General features: G+C 33.9%; 1 pseudogene; it reads right to left on the bottom strand.

Annotated features, from left to right (window-relative positions):
* Positions 1–2,603: 2,603 nt before the first annotated feature.
* Positions 2,604–22,337, bottom strand: part of LOC100927280 — a 30,882-nt pseudogene continuing 11,148 nt past the window's right edge.

Here is a 22,337-nt window from a genome sequence, read left to right as displayed (position 1 = left end):
AAGACATATCAACACATATAAAGCGAAGTGAGCAAAACTTGTAAATATTATACCACAGTAACATCAATATTGTAATGAAAATCATCTGTGAAAGATATAGTAACTCTAATAAATAGAATGATCTACAACATTTTCAAAGGACTCATGGTGAAAATGCTATCCATTTCCAGAGAGAATTGTCAAATTTTGAGTAAATATTGAAGCATATTTTCTTCTACTTTTGGGGGCTTTTTTTCTTTCACACATGGCTAATGTGGAGATATGGTTTTCCTGACTTCATATCTATACTAAGCATCATATTTCTTGACTCTTCTATGGGTGGAGGAAGAGGCAAAGGAAAAATGAATTAAGAATTGAAAAAAATTCTTTTTTTATTCTTTAATAAATTTATTTACTTTTTAATACACATTGCTTTATGAATCATGTTAGGAGAGAAAAATCAGAGCAAAAGGGAAAAACCATGGAAGAGATAAAAAAAAAACCAGAAGAAAAGAAGTGAGCATAGCACATGCTAATTTACATTCAGTTTCCTCAGTTCTTTTTCTGGATGCTGATGGCATTTTCTATCCAAAGTCTATTGGGTTTGCTTTGAGTCATTGAACAACTGAGAAGAACCTAAGTCTTTCATAATTTATCATTGTACATTCTTGCTGTTATTTTGTATGATGTATTCCTGGTTCTTCTTGTTTCACTCAGTATCAGTTTGTGCAAATCATTTCATGACTTTCTAAAATAAACTTGTTCATAATTTTTTTATTGAATTATATTCCATTACCTTTATATACTACAACTTGTTCATCTATTCCCCAGTTGGATGGGCATCTACTCATTTTCTGATTCGTTGCTATCATAAAAAGAGTTACTACAAACATTTTTGCACATGTGGGTTCTTTTCCCTCCTTTAGGAGTAATGGCAGTGCTGGGTCAAAGTGTATGCACAGTTGAACATAATTTCAAATTGCTCTATAGAATGGTCGAATCATTTCACAACTCTACCAACACTGCATTAGAGTTCCATTTTTCCCACATCCCCTCCAACATTTATCATTATCTTTTTCTGTCATCTTACCAATCTGAGAGGTATGAGATGGTACCTCAGAGTTGTTTTAAATTGCATTTCTATAATCAATAGTGATTTAGAGCATTTTTCATATAATTATAGATGGCTTTAATGTCATCATTTGAAAATTGTTCATATCCCTTGACCATTTGTCAATTAGGGAATGACTTGTAGTCTTATAAATTGGACACAGTTCTTTATATATTTTAGAAATGAGACTTTTAATAGGAATACTGGCTGCAAAGATTTTTTCCCCAGCTTTGTATTTCCCTTTTAATCTTGTTTCTATTGGTATTATTTGTGCAAAACATTTTTAATTTAATGTAATCAAAATTGTCCATTTTGCCTTTCATAATGTTTTCTAGTTCTTCTTTGGTCATAAATTCTTCCCTTCTCCACAGATCTAATAGGTAAATTATCCCTTATTTTCTTAATTTTCTTATGGTATAATCCTTTGTGCCCAAATCATGTATCCATTTTGACTTTATTTGGGGTGTGAGTAGGTCTGAGAAGAACCTAGTCTTTCATAGTTGATCATACAGTTTTGCTCTTATTGTGTGTACTGTATTCTTGGTTTTACTTATTTCACTCAGCATCAGTTCATATAAATCTTTCCAAGCCTTTCTAAAACCAGCTTCCTCATCATTTTTTATAGTATAATAATATCCCATTACTTTCATATACTTTCAGCAATCCCCAATTGATGGGTATCTACTCATTTTCCAATTCTTTGCCACCACAAAAAGATTTGCTACAAATATTTTTGCATTTATAGGTCCTTTTCTCTCCTTTATGATTTCCTTGGGATACAGATCCAGTACTATATTGCTGGATCAAAAGATATGTACACTTTTATAGCTCTTTGGGCGTAGTTCCAAGTTGCTCTCAGAATGGTTGGATCATTTCACAACTTAACTAACAATGCATTAGTGTTCTAATTTTTCCACATCTCCTCCAAAATTTATCATTGCCTTTTCCTGTCATCTTAGAAAATCTGAGAGGTATGAGATGGTACCTCAGAATGGTTTTAATTTTCATTTCTCTAGTCAATAATGATTTAGAGGATTTTTCATATGACTATAGATGGCTTTCATTCATAATCTGAAAATTGTTCATATCCCTTGATCATTTATCACTTGGTGAATGACTTATATTCATATAAATTTGATACAAGTGTTTTATATATTTTAGAAAGTAGGCCTTTATCAGAAACTTTGGCTGTAATTTTCACCTGGCTTTGTACTTCTTTTTAATCTTGTTTGGTTTGGTTTTGTTTGTGCAAAACCTTATTAATTTAATGTAATCAAAGTTTTTTCATTTCATAAGGTTTTCTTCATCATGTTTCATAATGTTCTTCTTGGGTCATAAATTCCTCCCTTCTCCAAAGATCTCATAGGTAAATTGTCTCTTTCTCTTCTAATTTGCTTATGGTTTCACCCTTTGTGCCCAAATCATTTACCCATTTTGACCTTATTTTGATATGGTGTATGAGATGTACGGGGCAACATCTCCTTCTGATAATAAATAAGGCAGCAGACAACTATTATTCATTGGTGGCCTTCTTGAGGTAGACTATCAAGTCTGCCCTTTCTCCCTTCTTCTAAATGCCCACAAAGATCATCCTTGTACCCCAGATGTATTTCTTGGGGTTTTCCAGGTACTCCATCAAGGTATCCTCTCCCTAGGTGATGCCTTTGTTCTTGTTGGCATCTGTGTAAAAGAAGACCGGAAATTGGCCGGTCTTGTTGCCAAAGAGCCCGGGCAGGTTGGGGCCGGTCTTGTGCTTACCCCCCTTCTCTACTGTGTGACAATGGGCACACTTTTGCATGAAGATCTTCTTGCCCTTCTCCACGTCCCCCTTGGTGAAATTGGCTGGATCTGCAATATTATGCACTAGCCCCCTTACTCTCTACCGTCCCCTTTTGTTCTTTTAGATGAATTTTTTTTTTTAGCTCTATAATTTTGGGCAGTTTCATTGTTATGGTACTGAACAAGAAGACTAAGTAGAATCATCATTTTCATTATATTAGCTCAGCCTACTCATGAGCAATTGGTATTTTTTCATTTATGTAGATCTGACTTATTTGTGTGAGAAGTTTTTTGTGATTGTGTTCATATAGCAAGTATACACCTAAGTATTTATTTTGTCTACAGTTATTTTAAATGGAATTTCTTTTTCTATCTCTTATTGCTGAGCTTTCTCAGTAATATATAGAAATGCTGATGATTTGTGTGGGTTTATTTTGTGTCCTGCAACTTTGCTAAAGCTGTTAATTATTTTAAGCAGGTTTTGGGATGATTTTCTAAAATTGTCTAAGTATATCATTATATCATCTACAAAGAGGGATATTTCTAGGCAATGGCCTATTCTAATTCCATTAATTTCCTTTTTATCTTATTGCTAAAGCCAATATATCTTGTACAATATTGAAGAATGGTGGTGATAATGAACATACTTGTTTCACCTTGATCTTACTGGGAATGTGTCCAGCTTCTCTCCATTACAAATAATTCTTGCTAATAAACTGGGAAAACATTTTTACAGTTAAAGATTCTATAAAGGCCTCATTTCCAGAATATATAGAAAATTGACTCTGATTTATAAGACATCAAGCCATTCTCCAATTGATAAATGGTCAAAGGATATGAACAGACAATTCTCAGATGAAGAAATTGAAACTACTTCTAGCCATATGAAAAGATGCTCCAAGTCATTATTAATCAGAGAAATGCAAATTAAGACAACTCTGAGATACCACTCCACATCTGTCAGATTGGCTAGAATGACAGGGAAAGATAATGTGGAATGTTGGAGGGGATGTGGGAAAACTGGGACACATTTCCACTATTAGTGGAATTGTGAGTGAATCCAGCCATTCTGGAGAGCAATTTGGAACTATGCTCAAAAAATTATCAAACTGTGCATACCCTTTGACCCAGCAGTGTTTCTACTAGGCTTATATCCCAAAGAGATTTTAAAGAAGGAAAGGGATCTGTATGTGCCAAAATATTTGTGGCAGTCCTTTGTAGTGGCCAGAAACTGGAAACTAGGGATGCCACAATTGGAGAATGGCTGAATAAATTGTGGTATATGAATGTTATAATAGTATTGTTTGGTAAGAAATGACCAACAGGATGATTTCAGAAAGGCCTGGAGAGACTTACATGAACGATGCTGAGTGAAATGAGCAGGACCAGGAGATGATTATATACTTCAACAACAATACTATATGATGATCAATTCTGATGGACGTGGTTCTCTTCAACAATGAGATGAACAAATCGGTTCCAATAGAGCAGTAATGAATTGAACCAGCTACATCCAAAAGAACTCTGGGAAATGATATGAACCTACATAGAATTCCCAATCTCTCTATTTTTGTTTGCCTGCATTTTTGATTTCCTTCACAAGTTAATGGTATACTATTTCAAAGTCCGATTCTTTTTGTACAGCAAAATAACTGTATGGACATGTATACATATATTGTATTTAACATATACTTTAATATATTTAACATGTATTGGTCAACCTGCCATCTGGGGGAAGGAGTGAGGGGAAGAAGGGAAAAAGTTGAAACAAAAGATTTTGCAATTGTCAATGCTGAAAAATTACCCATGCGTATATCTTGTAAATAAAAAGCTGTAATAAAAAAATACAAAAAAAAACCCAAACAATTTTTGCTGATGGTTTTAAATAAAAACTACTTATCATTTTAAGGAAAACTTTTATTCTTATTCTCTCCAGTGTTTTTAACAGGAATGGGTGCTGTATTTTAGCAAAAAAACTTTTTTCTGTATCCATTGAAATTATAATATGATTTCTGTTAGCTTTGTTATTTATTTATAGCAGCATCTAGCCTCTACTACTGAATAGAATTAAGCACTGGTCTTAGTTTTCCCTTTTGAAACAAATGTGTTGGCATGAACAATATATGCAAGAAACTTTTGACAGAAACCAAGAGAGAATCAAACAAACTAAGGACTTTTTCCTCCTCATAATTTGGTAAAGAAAATATAGTAAAATGTCAATGCTTCCCAAACTAACTTAAAGATTAATGTGCTACTAACCAAATATCATAGAATTATAAATTTTATTGCATAAGTGCAAAATGGTAGAGACTTGTGCGATATAATTTATGAGATACGTTTCTTCATCATAACCTTAAACTTAGGAAAAAATGTAACACAATGGAAAAATCTGTAGATTTGGAATCACACTGACTTTGAATGCTGGCTCTACAACTTACTACAACTGACCCTGCCTAAGACATTTAATATCCCTGGGCTTCGGTTTCCTTATCTGTAAATCAAAAAATTGGTCTTAATGACTTTTAATGTGTTTTCTAGCTCAGTCCTATCTTTAACACTGAGCAATAGGATGATGAATCTGAAGTGACTGAGAGATTTTAGGGGGGAAATATAGTCTAGAGTCACTCTCAAAGGTAATATTTGACATCATTAGAGTGGTGACCACCAAGGTATACTAAAGGGCTAGGGCTGAGGACACAACTTAGGGAGATACTCACTTGGAATGGGTTAGAATCAGATGAGAAATCAGCAAAAAATACAGAAAATGTTAAACTAAATAGGAGGAGAATCATGAATAAGAATGCAGCGTCTTGAAAACTAAAGGAGGAGAATGTATCAACTAATGTTGCTGTTCCTGGAGTTAAGAAGAACAGGAAGTCAAATCCAACCAGTCTCTTGTTGGCTTTGTAACCTTGTGCACATCATTTAGCTTCTGTCTGCCTTGGTTTCCTCATTTATAGAATGAGAATAATAATAGCAATTTCTTCCCATGCCTGTCATGAGTATTTATAAAGAGTTAAGCACTAACCTGGTAGCTAGTAGATCCTTTTCTCTATATAAATGCTTCTTATAGCTATTATCATCATTATCATATTAAGAAGAAGGAAATGGTCTATAAAATTTAATGCAGTGGAGTTCAAGAAAAACTAAAAAATGACATTGAATTTGTCAATGATGAGGTTGATGATCATTTTGGATATATTTCACTATAGTAGTAAGGTATAGAAGATAAATAGCAAAGGACCGAGAATTAAGTGGTGGATGAGGAAGAAGAGATAAGTATAATCTATTGTTTTTAGAAACTGGAAAGTAAAGAGCGCAAATTTGGTAGGATGACAACCCTGAGAAGGCAACTGCTAGGATTTTTGTTTGTTTTAAGAACAAGGAACTCACAAGTGAGTGCAATAAAGTAGGTGAGATCATCTAGTAACAATGAGGAAAAAGAAAAAAGGAAGCAGGGAATTTGAAGAGTTTTGAGGTTTAAATCAGTCATGTTTATTGGGGGAATATAGCAATGAATAAATAAATTGAATTAAACTTGAAAGCTAGATTGTAGATGAAACAAACAAAAAAATGTTGAATATCTCTATTCCAAACAAAATCAGATTTACTATGGGTATATATATATTTTTTAAAATGGTAAGATCAGACTTTTACCTTTAGGCAGGTATCTCTGATAATCTTACATTTTAGGGAAAGTGAGCTTTTGCTCACTTGTAACCGTGTAAGTATATTTGAAGGAAGAAGATGAAGAGGTAGAGGGATATTGAATTACTGGTACCTCGGTTCTGTAAATTTCTTAGTTTTGTTTTCCATCTTTTTTTTTCCCTGCACTAAGAGGATAGAATTGAAAGAAGAGATTCTTCCTATTAGGGAAGTCTATTCCATCAAGCTGATGTGATCCTATTATGAAAGGACACAATAGCCATTGAGCAGTTAATTAATCAGCTTTGAGATAAAATGTTTCCAAGATGTCCCAGTGATGTGATGCATGAACCAAATCTGGTAGTAGCTTTGAAATTATGGATTTATTGAAGCAGGATAGTTAATGTACATTTACAATGAGACACCTTGTCAGATTCATGAATAACAAAATAAATTCATGATGTCTGGAATCAAACATGAATAATCATTGCATGAGATTATGCATCTTTGAGTACCATTTAGCTTCTCTCTAAATGCTATAAAAAGACAAATATTGATTTACAGAATATAATACATGCAGGATTGGCAGTTAATTTTTTACATATTCTACCCTGATGGTAGAAAAATATAAGTAAAGATGGCAAACTATATCTGTGGGCCATAAATCCCATAAAGAAGACACATCATACCTCCATAGAGTATCCAATCACCAAAATATCAAAGGCCTGTCTTTGTACACATTCAGGAATCACAAACTACTTTGGGACATTTGGCACAGAAAATCAATTCCTCTTAATATTTAGAATTCATTTTCTGTTTTCAATCAGCCCCAGATAAGATTGTGAAGTCAGTGAAATCAGTCTGATCTTCCCTTTTAGTACTCTGTCCTAAGAACTCTATTATTTCCTCTTCCCTCCCTCCCCCATTTTAAGAGTTCCTTTGATTTCAAGCACTTTGTTCCTTCTTTCCTACAAATATGATTTTTTATCCTTAATTTTAAAAATTAAAGTTTTTCAGTTGATTTTAATGCCAGAGTAATCCCATTGTACTCTATCCTTTGCTCATAATTGAATCCTCCCTTATAATAAAGTCAGCCCAAAGCAACCATATCTGAAAGCATATGTGACATTCTGAACCCCTTAGTTCTCACCTTTCTCTCCTGAGAACAGAAGTATATGTTTTATCTCTTTTCTCTAGTACCAAGATTATTCATTGAAATTAGTTTGCATTCAGTTGCTTTTAATGTCAAAATGTATTCTAAAGATTAATTTATTCATGCCAAAACTAAGATATGAGCAAAAGAGGAGGCTTAATATTTATTTTACTTTAATAAGGAGCCAAGGAATGGACTTCTAATTGTAAACTTTGATTGTACAATTGGGGAGATATTTGGGGAACATAAGGATAAAGATGGATGACAAATTTGGGAGATTGTAACTTTACATTATACAGTAATGTTCAGGGAATTTGGTTGATTTAAAATGAAGACCTTTTAAGAAGCCTTGTTGTTGTTTTTTTGTCTTTTGTTCTTGAAGATGGCACTGACACCAGGGAGGAGATGCTATGACATGCAAATAAATAGGATTTAAGTGAGGGAAGATTGTTTAAAGCCTCACTTTCTACTCCAGAGTCATCTGGGTCCAGTGGCCAGATAGAAATCAAGACAGTTGGAGATGGCCCCGAATGTAGTGAGACACCTTATTCTTTTTAAACTAAAGTCTTTAGCTTTTTAGTTAAATTCTGTTTTTTACCTAACAGGAAAAGGAAGAATGGAGGAAGCAATGAGGATGCTCAGAATATTTGTGTCTTTAAAAATCACCTACTTTTAGTCTCATGGGGTCATATGTCCCTATTTATGCAGCTTTTTAAAAATAATTAATTAATTTAAAACTTAAATACAAAATTTAAATTGGCTAAATAGAAAAATAAAAAAATTGCCATGTATACAGTGGAACATGAGAGGATTCACAATGTGAAACAAAAAATTTCCATTTCAAGAAAGCCTATATAATAAATACTACACATTTTGTTCTATGCTATCCATCTTTTTTTTTTTTTTTTTGCTTCCTTGTAGGTTTTCTTTTGCTCTCTGCTGTGCACTTTTAATTTTATTCTTTCTTTTCTCCTTATCTCCCTTTCACTTGCCCAAGAAGGCTACAATTAAATGCAGATACACTTATACATACATATATATGTACTTTATACACACAAATATCTATAATGATACACATACATACATATGTATATTCATAAATATCTTTGTAAGGCCATGCTATGCTTGTTTTTATTCTATTCCTCTGAAGGTGTATAACATTATCCTTGATAAGTCCAAGTCTTTCCATATTTTTCCATATCCACCAACTCATCATTTCTTCTACCACAGAAATATTCAAACCTTATACTGTATAGTTATTTTAAATAGTCTAAAACAAAATTGATTAATATGGTTAACACATAATATAGTTTCCCTATTTTTCTCTTTTGACTAAATCTATTTTAGCTTTAATTTTGTCTGAGATCAATGGTTACCTGCTTTTTTCTAATAAAAGCTTTAGCTCCAGAAAGTCTTTAACAGGTCTCAGTTTAACTGAGGCAATGGCCAATCAAGTGATTAAGACTAGATAAGAAATGAGGGAGAGAATGGCTTCTTTTACCTAATTAAAAAATATAAATCTGGGAGGGAAGGATCTCAAGGTTTCTGGCCCAAACAAAAATAGTTGCTCTTTACATCTATTTGTGTCAACCAGGGCCCAAACAATGACTAAGTGAGGGTTGGTCTGGGACCTATTGTCAGCCAATCAATGAGAGCCAGAGTGATTTGGGTTCAAGTCATGATCCTTAAGAAAGAAATCTAGTCAGTAATCCCCAAGGTATCTTGTGAGGTTTCAGTGATCAAAATTTACATTTCTTTGGGCAAACTACCTACAAGTAAGGGTATGGCATCCTATGTGAACAGAGGGAAGGGAAGGAAAAGAAGAAAGAAAATAAAATAAAAAGAAAGAAGAAAATAAGAGAGCTGTGTTGCTCAATAGACCACTGCTAGTTGGGTCTCCAGTAGGGCAGTTCCTAAAGTAGTGGGAACACATATAGAGGTTGTGGTTTGTCGTTCATTCTCGAAGAGAACCGTGGCAACAGGGAGATGATGCCATAACATATAAGAGAATTTGGATTTAAATGAGGGAAGGCTGTGCAAAGTCATCAGTATCCATTTCTTCTCCAGAGCCATCTGGGTCCAATTGCAAGATATAGATCAGGATGAATGAAGATAGCCCTAGATGTAGGGAGAGATCCTAGGAAGCATTAGCTAGATCAGTGGTTCTCAAAGTGTGGTCCAGAGAATCCTGGGGTCTCTGAAACCCTTTCAGAGGACCCAAAAATTCAAAATTCATTTTTATTTCTAATATTGTAAATTATCAATAAATATAACCCACATAAATAAAACCTCCTTGGACAGATCCTCAATAATTTTTAATACTATAAAGATAGTAAGAACAAAGTTTGAGAACTCCTGAGCTAGATCATGAAAGAGGTTAATTTTTTATTTAAAAAAAAAAATTAAAATCTTCTGATACTTTCTCCCAGAGTCATTTTGTAATTTGGATCCTTAGGGGCAAATTTCCTGATCCCCTCTGGTACATTAAACCTGGGCATCTGTTGATACACTTAACCAAGTTTTGAAATTCTCAAGGCAAATTTGAGAGGTAAGATTGCCTACAGGTGCAGAATAATGAATTCCAGCTTGATTCCCTATTTATCAAATTAACAATCAGTCTCTTTCTAGATATGCCTAACACATGCATTAATGAGATAATTAAATATGTATACAGCATTTCACACATTCTCTCCTTAAAAACCTCTTTCTTTGTGTTGCTTAGCTGGAAATAGCAGGAACTTCTAACTTTTCTCTAATGAATAATGATTTTATCAAGTTCCTATTCAGAGGTTGAGAGGCCTTAGGCCTCAAATACAATTAGCCTGGTTAGAAAAGGAAGAAAGAAATGACATTGCTATAGGGTATAATTTGAAATAAAATTCCATAGCATTGAACTGACAAGGGACAGTTCAATCTAATTCTCACTGGTGCCTATAAGATAGGTACCTTGGAGAGAAAGTGACCATTTCCTCCTGTAGTCAAAGAGAAGAGAAAAATCCAAGCATAATCTGACATGCAATCTAGAGTTTAGGAAAACAAATTTCAAAGGTTCAGAGAAATGATAAATAGGATACCATAGACTAAAATAATATAGGGAAAGGGAGCTCAAACAGGGCTGGAATATGTTTAAGAAATTCTGAAGACTCAATGGGAAACCTTCAATGAAGAGGAAAAATGGGATTTACTTTAGGATACAAGTATGAATGCACAGAGTTTAGATTAAAAAAAATTGTAAAGATGATCAAAATGCAACCTAGATTCCCAATGATGCGTAGGGCAGAAGAAGATATGCTTCTTAATTGGTGCAGACAATGCTAAGACCTGCACTAGAGGCAGAGGTTGAGCTGGTTTCTTAGGGGAAAGATGGGTATGAGAAATACTTGGGAAGTAACAGACATGTAAGAGAAGTTGGCTACTCTATCAGTACTTGATTTCCATCAAACCTAACTAGAATCTTCAGAAACTTTTTCTTGGGTGAGATCATGACCTCCCTCTTTTTTTTTTTTTTAATTAAATCTTTTTATTTACAAGATATAGGCATGGGTAATTTTTTCAACATTGACAATTGCAAAACCTTTTGTTCCAAATTTTCCCCTCCTTCCTGGTACCACCTCCCCTAGCTGGCAGGTAGTCCAATACATGTTTAATATGTTGAAATACATGTTACATCCAATATATGTTTATATATTTATACAGTTGTCTTGTTGCACAAGAAAAATCATTTCAAGAAGGAAGAAAAAAAAAACCGGGAAAGAAAACACAATGTAAGCAAATAACAGCAGAGTAGAATATTATGTTGTGTTCCACACTCTATTCCCATGGTTTTCTCTCTGGGTATAGATGGCTCTCTTCATCACTGAGCAAGTGGAACTCTCAATGTTGTTGAGAACCATGTCCATCAGAATTGATCCTCATATAATCTTCTTATTTGCTGTGTACAATGATCTCCTGGTTCTGCTCATTTCACTCAGCATCAGTTCATGTAAGTCTCTTCAGGTCCTTCTGAAACCATCCTCTGCTCATTTCTTACAGAATAATAATATTCCATAACATTCATATACCATAACTTATTCAGCCATTCTCCAATTGATGGGCATCCACTCAGTTTCCAGTTTCTGGCCACTACAAAGAGGGCTGCCACAAACATTCTTGCCCATACAGGTCCCTTTCCTTCATTTAAAATCTCTTTGGGATAGTAACACTACCGGATCAAAGGATATGCACAGTTTGATAACTTTTTGAGCTTAGTTCCAAATTGCTCTCCCGAATGGTTGGGTCGATTCACAGGTCCACCAACAATGTATTAGTGTCCCAGTTTTCCCGCATCTCCTCCAACATTTGTCGTCATCTTTTCCTGTCACCTTAGCCAATCTGGCAGGTATGTAGTGGTATCTCAGAGTTGCATGACCTCCCTCTTGGTCTGAGCTGAAATCACGTCTTAACGCCCAGCTAAGAATTTATTCTGTTTGGTATATTTTCTGGCACTGCCCAATTCACTTTTCAATTCAATTCAACATTTCCATTTCACTTTGGTGTGTGCTTGGATAAATAGGTTTGAGAAAAAACAATATCTACCATATTTCTCTCAATAAGGGGTAGGCCCAGGACCCTCCTCCTTTATTCTCTTAGGGATTCATTTTTCCTAAAAGGAGACAAACTTTCCCTCTGGATGTGATTGTCTCCAGTTTCCCTGATAGAACTTACTGATCTCTTAGAGATATTAAAAAGTCCCAGTTACTAGAGGAATCTAGGCTTCTTGGGTTAGGTAGATGACCAAGATCATTTGAATCGTTATAACAACTAAGCAGTTGTGTTTTCATGACTAGTCAAGGCAGAATGTGACTACCAAAGCTGATAAGAAAACTAGGTGGTGCATTAGATAGAGTGCTGAATCTGATGTTAGAAAGACTTTAGTTCAATTCCATCTCAGACACTTAATTAGCGGTGTGACCCTAGGCAAGTCACATTAAACCTTTTTCTTTGATCTCTTTGGGATACAGATCTAGTAACCACGTGGCTGGATCAAACGATATCCACAGTTTTTATAGACTTTGGGCATAGTTCCAAATTGTTTTCCAGAATAGTTGGACCAATTTACTTGTCCACCAATTTATTAATATATCTGTTTTCTCTTATCCTCTCCAGTTCTTGTCATTTCTAATAGATGTAAAGTAGTATTTTAAAATTGTTTCAATTTGCAGTTTTCTAATAAATAGTGATTTAGAGTATTTTTATATGACTATAGGTAGCTTTGATTTCCTCTTCTGAAAACTATTTGTATCCTTTGATTTCATCATTTGGAATGGCTCTTATATTTATAAATTTGACTCAATTATTTATTATTTGAGAAATAAGGCTTTGCTGTACAGAAATTTGGTGTATTTTTAAAAAATATTATTTTATTATCTATTGTATTTTAACATAATATAGTTTACCTGATTATATGTTTCAATTAGATCTAGTTTTGTTTTCACTTTGTCTGGAAGATCATGATTGCCATTTTGGGATTTTTTGAGGTGATTGGTGGATTCTTTCAATCTCTATTTTATTTTCTGGATCTAAGATATTGAACTAGTTTTCCTTTATAATTTCTTGAACTATCATGTCTAGGATTTTTTAAAGCGAGACTATTATTTAAAGGTAGACTATTATTTTTTAACTTATCTCTTCTTGATCTATTTTTCAGGTCATTTTCTTTCTGATGAGATAGTTCACAATTCTATTTTTTCATTCTTTTGACATTGTTTTATTGTTTCTTGATGTATCATGGAATGATTATCTTTCCATCGTCTCATTCTAATTTCTAAGAAATTATTTTTTTCAGTGAGATTTTTTTAACCTCTTTCCATTTGTCTAATTCTTCTTTTTATGGAATTAATTTCTTCAGTTGATTTTTGTATTTCCTTTTTTATTTGTCTTATTCTGCTTTTAAAAGAGTTCTTTTGTTCAATGGAGTTTTGTGCCTCTTTTACCATTAGGACAATTCTGGTTTTTAAGATGGCACTTTTTTCCAGGAATTTTTGTCTCTTTTACCAAGTTATTAATTCTTCATAATTTTTCTTGTAAAACTATCATTTCTCTTCAGAATTTTCCCTGTACTATTCTCATCTCTGTCCTTAATTCTTCAATACATTTTTCTGGCCTTGGATCAATTAGCATTTTTCTGATACTCTTTTCATATTATTATCTTCTTTTGAGTTAGCATCTTTGTCTTCCCTGCCACCATAAGAGCTTTTTATGGTTAAGTTCTTTTTGTGTTGTTAGTTGATTTTTTTTAGCCTATTTCTTGACTTTGAATTCTAATTATTTCCTGTATAATAATACAGGAAAACTGAACCAATGTTCAGTTTTTGGTCATAGTTTTCAGATAGTACAGATTTTTTGTTGTTCTTATGAAATGAATATTTTGTTTTATTATTTCTTGGACTCTTATAACTTCACTAGCTTCTTGCCCAATTCTAATTTTCAAGTTATAATTGTCTTCCTTAAGACTCTGGATCCCCTTTTCTAGTTGGTTGACTTTCTTTTCATAATATTCTTGGTTTTTTTGGATTGCTCTTTTTTTCTTTCTTTTTTATTTGTCCCTCAATCTTTCTCATTTAATTTTTAAAGTCTTTTTTGAGTTCCATAAATTCTTTTTGGCAGGTAACAATTTAATGTGACTCTTTGGGGGTAGGAGAGGTTTTATTTTTACTTTACTACCCTCCTCTGAAGCTGAACCCTGGTCTTCCCTATTCTCATAGTATCTTTCTTTCTTTTTTTTTTTTTTTTTTTTTTTTTTTATTTAATAGCCTTTAATTTACAGGATATATACATTGGTAACTTTACAGCATTAACAATTGCCAAACCTCTTGTTCCAATTTTTCACCTCTTACCCCCCACCCCTCCCCTAAATGGCAGGATGACCAGTAGATGTTAAATATATTAAAATATAACTTAGATACACAATAAGTAGTATCTTTCTATATTTGGATTCTTTCTCCTCTCCTGGTCATTTTTGTTTTTAATAAGAGCTTGTTAGGGCAATCATCTCTAGTCATGGGATGGGCTTTTGGTGGTGCACAATTCTGGCTTCAATTCTTCCTTCAATTTTCCTCTTTGGCCTATAACTCCAAACCAAAAGCTCCATCTTCATGCAAGTGCCCTCAGCCAGAAGTTTCCCTGCCCCAGTGCTTTTGCATTCACCCAGATATGATGGTTTCTTTTCACCCAGATCTGATTCTCAGCAGCACAATTGTGCCTGGCCTTCCTTATCAGAAGAGGTCCCCTCAATCTTCCCGTACTCAAACACTTCACTTCCCACATCATCAAGGAGATGGATGTTCCTCTGTTTGGGACTGAGGTTGCCCTCCAACCCAGGTAGTCCTAGGGCTCTCTGCTTGCCAGGCAAACCTCTATCCTAGGGTTTTTCTTTGGATCGTCTCCAGTTGTACTAGGGAGAACAGTGTTCTATCCCAATTTTTATTTGTTTTTTTTCCCCACAGGTCTACATTTCAGAGATACAATTTTGTTTTGGTTGTGGGTGAAATCTGGAGAGCTTGAAATTTTCTGACCTAATATGAATGTTTTTAGAATATTATTGCTATATAAGAAATGATCAGTGGGATGATTTCAGAGAAGCCTGGAGAAACTTACATGAACTGATACTAAGTGAAGTGAGTAGAACCAGGAAAAAATTCTACACAGCAAAATTGTTGGACTATAATGGACGTGGCTCTTTTCAATAATGAGGTGATTCAGATCAGTTCCAATGATCTTGTGATGAAGAGAACCATTTACCCTCAGAGAGAGGATTGGTAGGAACTGAGTGTGTAGTACAACAACATTTTTACTCTTTTTGCTGTTGTTTGTTTACATTTTGTTTTCTTTCTCATTTTTTCCTTTTTGATCTGATTTTTCGTGTGTAGCACAATAATTGTATAAATATACATATGTTGGATTTAATTTTTAACCTATTTAACATATATTGGATTAGTTTCCATTTAGGGGAGGGAGTGGGATTAAAAAAAGAAAAATTTGGAATACAGGTTTTTGCAAGGGTCATTATTGAAAAATTATCCAGATATATGTTTTGAAAATAAAAAGGTTTAATAAAAAAAAAATGAAAAAAGAAAATTTCTCTCCTACTCTGCCATCTTTCCAGAATCCTCTGCCTTCAGTCTTTTTTTCCCCCCAGTAATTTTTGGAGCTAGATTTTGAGCTCTGCAAGTTTTTGGTGCTTCCAAGGGGGTATTATCCTGGAAGAGGTGTGGTTACTGCCTCCCTAATCTGCACTGTGTACAAGTACTAGTGCTCCTCTCTGTTCTAAAACCGTGACCTAGGTCCTGCTTCCTTATTACTGATCACAAGTGCTTCTCTAAATCCTTGATCTGTGACCCAGATTTATGGGCAGTAGGATTGCCTAGTAGTGCCAACAAGGGCTCTCCATAATCTCTGTCTGATCAGTTGTATGGCCCTCTCCCTTCCTGTCTCTGGGCTGAAAGCTCCCAAAGCTGCTGCTATTGCTATTCTGACTTTCTCCAAGGCGGATGTTCCTTCAGGCCTGTGTCCATCCCTGTGTTACAGAACTCCCCTGAAAATCTTCTAAGGTGTCTTAGCATGGAAAAGGGTTTACCTTTGACTTATTGTTGTTTCTGTCACTACAAAATTTGATTTGAAGTATTATTTTAAAATTGTAGGGAAGTTGATCTGGCTCTGGGCCTGTATTATTCAGACTTGACTCCATTTTTTCTCCCTTTGATAACTTCAATCTGTTTATCTGTACAATTGGTTCAACCAAGCCCCATATGATGTATAGTACATTAGTTTCTACCTTTTTGTCTCCAAAAAATGTGCTGTTAAGAATATTTTGTATGCAATGCAATTTTTCTCTCTGATCTCTTTGGGGTATATGCTAAAAGGGATATTATTGAGTCAAAGAACAAACACAGTTTAGTAACTTTTTGAGCATAATTTGTTTTACAGATTGGTTGGATCAATTCATAGTGCATAAGCTTGCCTGTCTTCCCACAGCTGCTGTAAATATTCTTATTTTCCGTTTTTGTCATCTTTGCCAATCTTATGAGTGTGAGGTAGGACCTCAGAGGTTTTTTTTTTTTTAATTTGCACTTTCTTTCTTATTGCTTTAGAGAATTTTTATATGATTGTTAATGGTTAACTCTTCTTTTGAGAAATCTCAAATATGTCTATTCATATACTCTGACTATTTGTCTATTTGTGAATGTCTCTTGTTCCCTTATGTTTGTATCAGTTCCTTAAAAATCTTGGATATCAAAACTTCATTAAAGAAAATAGTTGCTAGGATGTTTCTTAAGTTAACTATTTCCTCTCCAATGATAACTATTTAATTTTTATGCAAACTTTTTTCTATTTTATCTCTTGTAATCTTCTCTATCCTTTGATTATTCAAGTACTCTTTGCCTATCCATGCAAGTGAACAATCTCTCTAACTTTAATTTGTTTACAATGTATTAATCAGAGAATGACAGGGAAAGATAATGTGGAATGTTGGAGGGGATGTGGGAAAACAGGGACACTGATACATTGTTGGTGGAATTGTGAACACATCCAACCATTCTGGAGAGCAATTTGGAACTATGCTGAAAAAGTTATCAGACTGTGCATACCCTTTGATCCAGCAGTGTTTCTACTGGGCTTATATCCCAAAGAGATCTTAAAGGAGGGAAAGGGACCTGTATGTGCATGGATGTTTGTGGCAGCCCTCTTTGTAGTGGCCAGAAACTGGAAACTGAGTGGATGCCCATCAATTGGAGAATGACTGAATAAATTGTGGTATATGAATATTATGGAATATTATTGTTCTGTAAGAAATGACCAAGGATGATTTCAGAAAGGCCTGGAGAGACTTACATCAATGATGCTGAGTGAAATGAGCAGGACCAGGAGATCATTATATACTTCAACAATAATACTATATGATGATCAATTCTGATGGACCTGGACATCCTCAGCAATAAGATGAACCAAATCAGTTCCAATGAAGCAGTAATGAACTGAACCAGCTACACCCAGTGAAAGAATTCTGGGAGATGACTAAAAACCATTACATTGAATTCCCAATCCCTATATTTTTGCCCACCTGCATTTTTGATTTCCTTCACAGGCTAATTGTACAATATTTCAGAGTCCGATTCTTCTTGTACAGCAAAATAACGGTTTGGTCACATATACTTATTGTGTATCTAATTTATATTTTAATATATTCAACAACCACTGGTCATCCTGCCATCTGGGGGAGAGAGTGGGGGGAAGGAGGGGAAAAATTTGAACAAGAGGTTTGGCAATTGTCAATGCTGTAAAGTTACCCATACACATAACCTGTAAATAAAAGGCTATTAAAAATAAATAATAATAAAAAATTTTGTTTACAATGTGATTAAAAAAACTAGATTGTGAATTAATTTGGAACTTATAGTGGTATATAATGTAAAATATTGATCTCGACCTAATTTTTCTCAGCTCGTTTTCTAATTTTCCCTGTAGTCATTGTCTAATAATAAATATTTACTCCACTAACTAGTCTTTGGGTTTACCAAACATTATGCTATTATGTTTAATTGTTTCTAATTCTTATATACTACATTTGTTCTGCTGATTAACTTTTCTAGCATTTAACTAATACTAAATAATTGAGAATTATTGCTGTGTAGTACAGTTGGAGATCTAATACTACCAGGGCCTCCCTTTTTTCCTATTTTTTTTTTTTATTATTTCAAATGACATTCTTAATCTTTTGTTAATATAGAATTTTTTTAATTATGTAAAGTAAGCTTTTGGTAGTTTGACACGAATGCAGCAAATTAATTTACATAGTATTGCTATTTTATAATACTGACATTACCCAATCATAGACAACAAATATCTTTGCAATTGCTAAGGTTTATTTATATTTGGTAAAAAAAAAATGGTAGTTGAATTCATCTTGTGCTTATGTCTATAGATGGAATAAAGACATTTTATATTTTCTATAATTATTTTGAATGGAATTTCTTTTTCTATGTTCTTCTGATGGATTTAATGGTAATATTCAGAAAGGCTAATGATTTTGGTATGGTTATTCTATATTCTACAACTTTACTTTAGTTACTAATTGTTTTAATTTTTATCTGACTCTCTAGGGTTCTCTATATGGGATGAGTGACAGTGGGAAGTTAAGACTAATACCAAAGTTGTGAGCCTGGGTTACTGGAAGGATTATGGTGATCTCAAAAATAATAGGAAGTTCAACTGAAGGGAAAGTTTGGGGAAAAAGATGAGTTCTGCTGTTGATATGCAGAGCTGTGTCATCCAGTGTGAGATGTCCAAAAGGCAACTGATTTAGAACTCATAGTTCACAGCAGAATCCAGGGCTGGATATATACGTCAAATCAACAATCATGACTGTTAACTATATAGATCTGGGAATAATCCTATGACAGTAATAGGACAATCTGCCAAGGATCTATGATTTCATTGTTGTGAGAATTTACCAATAAAGATCACAATCCCATTTGTAACTTATACAATTAAATTGAAGAACTATCTTAATTACCTACCATGTGCCATGTACTAGATGAGCACAATATAAAGATGAAGCAGGATACAGACTTTGCCCTGAAGAGGTTCAAAATCTAATAGAAGGGGTAAGTAAAGCAACAAATAGATAGCTATAATATAAGCACATAGGAGAAATTTAAACAAAAGAACATGAAAGATTTAAGTATTAACGGATCCCTTCTAACTGGAAGATAATTGAGAAAGGTGGAGATGTTAGAGAGGCCATTTTAAGAATGAGAATGGATTTGCATAACTCAATGAAGTGGGAAAAGGAAGAACAGTCTAGTGTGGCAATAATGTTAAAAGCAGCAGGAAACAGATTATTGGGGACTTTAAATGCAGAGCTAAGGAGTTTCTATTTTACTCAGTAAGCAGAGAAAAGCCATTGGATGGTCAGATTTATGCATTAATAAAATATTCTGGCAGTTAGGTGAAGAATACATTGAAGAAGAGAAAGACTAAATGTATAGAAAATAGTTAGAACTAGAGTATGTATGTTTTTATGTGAGTAGAATACAAGACATTTTTTTTCACAGAGAATTGACAGGATTTGGCACCTGATTGAGAGTGAAAAGACAAAAGACTTAAAGATGATTTTGAACCAATACTATTTATGTCTATGAAAACAGATGGAATAGCCATCTAATTTGCAGGTGACAAGAAACTGGGAGGGATAGTTAATGTATTAGATGACAGAATTGAACTCCAAAAAGATTTTGACAGGCGGAAAGAATATGGGGATTTTAATAAAATAAAATAGTGATGAGATTTCTTCCATCTCTAAATATGTGATGCTGAGAAAGGGTAAATCAACTCTATGGGATGTAGGAAGCTTGACTAAAAAATAATGAAAAACATTTGGGGTTTGTAGTAGACTGCAAACTCAAGTCAAAAAACATATTTGATATTTTTTAGAGACCTAAGATGTTATTTGTATAGAGTTCTCAATGAGAAGCTTCTTCTAACAATTCCTATTGGCACTTGTTCTGAATATATATAATCATAGAGAGCTGTTTGAAAGTACTGAGAGCTTAAGTGATTTGCTCAATACTGCACAGCCAATATGTGCTATTCTACCCTTCAGTGTAAACTTATGCTACATTAATAGAAGACACTTTACCTTCCTAAGCTCTGGTTCCCTCATCAGTAGAATTAAACTTCCTACAGCCCGGTTCAGTTTTATTTATATCTTTGTAACATCAGCACATGGTAAACACTTAATAGTAGGCTTGGTGAATTGAACTGAATTTAATCTTCAAAATGGGGATAATAATATTTATATTATCTCTCTATTTCCACTCCCCCTAAACCTTGATCTCCACACCAGGAAATCATCCTCATTTCTAATAGATTAATTTTTGCCTTTGTTTCTGGAACCAGGCCTTTATCTCAATTCCCAGCCATCAATTCTAAATCTTGCTATAATTCCCCATACTCCTTTATGTGTTTTCTTCCCTCACTTAGAACGTAAGCTCCCTGAGGACAGGGACCTGTGTGTTTGCTTGTATTTGTATCCCTTGAATTTACGGTGGTGCTTCACACATATTAAGTGCTTAATAAATGCTTGTTCTATCTATATACTTTGCAAGTGTATTGTAAGGAAATAATTTTGTTAACTATGAAGTGTTATAAAAAATGGGTTATTGTAAGAGTTTAGTCTGCTCTTTCCCTAAGAAAGAAGTATTGCTCTCTTTATCTGGAAATGATGGAAACTTCATTTTCCTAAATACTTGCCTCTGTCAAAACCTGGCATTGGTTGTAGCTCCTTAGTATTCTAAGTAGAAAGATGCACAGAAATGAGACAAAACTTTGGAGAAGCGATTTACATTGCTTTCATGTGAAGTTGCATTTAAGCTCCACGAGGGTAAACACAGATTCATCTATGCCTTTGTGTTTAGCATAGAAACTGGCAAAAAATAGACCCTAGATGTTGGTTGATTTGTGAGCTAAATTCATTAAAGTCATGCTGATATTTTCATGAATTCTGTTTTGACACTACATTTCAGGAGCTTCTACTGTTCTATAGTCTGCGGAGATGCATTGTGAATATGTGTTTTTGGTCAGTCAGTAGGGCCATAATTAGAAATTTTGATAAGTCAAGTCAACAAGTATTTATTAAGCGCCTACAAAGTGCCGGGAACTATGCTAATATTTTTAAAAAGTAACAAAATAATATATATATACATACACATATATCCTTATTTCTTAATGTATCAAATCACATTTAAATATAAGCAAGTTAAAGTTAAATTTTATTTTAAAAACACCATTGCAAAGGCTATTATTGCATACATTCATAATGAAAGAAAATGCTTAATTTCTATTTGAGGTTAGTGAAAAAGATATACATATATGCGTATTATGTGTCTCTGTGTATGGCTGTGTATGGATGTGAGAGAGAAAAAGAGACAGAGACAGAGACAGAGAGATGTATGTATATATATATATATATAACACATTTTTCCTAATCAAATTCATACACTTCCTGAAATCTATTCATCAGTTCCTTGGCAGTTTGGGAACCCTAGGTTAAGAACTCCTAGGCTAGATTATGTGTTGTAGGATATCTCATTGTACAATCTGTACAATTTGTACATTGTACAATGTACAAAATACAATCTATTGTACTTAAAATGGATCCTGGGCTAATGATGTAATTGATTATACCAGAGATGGGTTTGGAAGAGGAAAGTTTTTACAGCTTTAGTTAGAATTTTGTAAATTGTATCTTTTGTGGATTTATTAAGCAGAAGGTAATGTGTTAAATTTTGAGGATAAAAAGAAAGGCAAAAATCAGTCTTTGCTCTCAAGGAGCTCACTGTCTAATGGGAGACTATAAACAAACATCTATGGGAAAAAAAGTATGGAATCAGGATAATTTGGAAGTAACCCCAGAGATAGAACACTAGCATTAAAGAAGATCAGGAAATACTTCTAGTAGAAGATGGAATTTTAGCCGGGTCTGTGTTGAAAGAAAGAATTTCAGATATGTTAAATAAGCAATGAAAATGCTTGGATTCAGTAGATGGAATGTTGTGGTAAGGAGCCTAATGTCACTGCATCACAGTTTAGGGAAGACGGTTAATTATAAAATGCCTGAGAAGGTAGAAAGGA

This window comes from Sarcophilus harrisii, chromosome 5 (genome assembly GCF_902635505.1).
Source record: "Sarcophilus harrisii chromosome 5, mSarHar1.11, whole genome shotgun sequence".
NCBI lineage: Eukaryota > Metazoa > Chordata > Mammalia > Dasyuromorphia > Dasyuridae > Sarcophilus > Sarcophilus harrisii.
Note: the sequence above shows the minus strand (reverse complement) of the source record. Positions and strands in the feature narration are given on the sequence as shown.